Raw genomic sequence first — 1,125 nt, forward strand, 5'->3', positions numbered from 1 at the left:
AGAATGTCTTCTTTGCCCTTTGGTTAAATAGAAGAGAGTTTGCATGCAAGGTTATTCATGTAATTTGATAATTATTAAGCAACTAATTTCCAAAGATTTATTTTTATATAATAAAGTACAAGTTCAAAAATTATAAAATTTATACCATAAAATAACTTGGATTTTTAGAGACTTTATAAAAATCATTTTCAAAATTTGTGTACAAAATGTCTTTTAAAAGAAAATTTTTCCAAAGCTTAGAATATTCCTTATAAATCAAAAATAAAGAAATTAAATAAATTCTTGCTTTGAAAAATCATATACTACCCAAAGCAAATTTAAAATGCAGAAATTTTCACTCACACAAACGTACAAGCATTGAATATATTTTTATTTAACTTAATATTATTCACAAATAATATTACATAAAATGCCGGTCGTAACAAATGTAGCATACCTCAGAGCACGGGGATGCTGCATCAGATAAATAGTTCGCTGCATCGGAGCTAAGGTTGTACAATGCTCATATATCCAAACCTGTACGCATGTAATATTAAGTATGAAGCATTGATCATGTATATAATAGTATGCATGAAGGTTGTAGTGTGGATATGTACCTGAAATAAAGTCATGGACCCACAAAGCTCCGTCTTATATCCAATATTGGCGGAGCACAAGCATCGGTAAAGATAAGCCAAACATGCACTGCCCCAGCTGTAAGTACTGATATGTTCCACGTGCCGAACAAATGGGAGGAGGTTCAAAGGCATGCGGTAATCACTGTAATTCGGCACAGTAGAGTCAATGAGCAGAAGCAAGTGCGCACGTGTGTGGTACAAGAGCTCACGCTCGTAGTCATGACCAGCAGAAGAGTGTAAACGTGAACAATCACCAAAATGACGAACCATCCAACTGATCTTAATTTCACCCTTCTTTATGACATCCATATCTTGCTCTGGATCTAGGGCAACACCAAGAAGCTCATGGAGCAAAGATGCACCTACATCCCCTCCAATAGGTAACACTGGACGTCCAACACTGCGTAGGCCCAATATGTAGTAAACATCCTCCAATGTCATTGTGGCCTCACCAAAACGGAGATGGAAGTATGAGTCTCCGGGCGCCAGCGATCAAGAAAAGCGGATA

This window comes from Apium graveolens, chromosome 2 (assembly GCF_009905375.1).
Source record: "Apium graveolens cultivar Ventura chromosome 2, ASM990537v1, whole genome shotgun sequence".
Lineage (NCBI taxonomy): Eukaryota > Viridiplantae > Streptophyta > Magnoliopsida > Apiales > Apiaceae > Apium > Apium graveolens.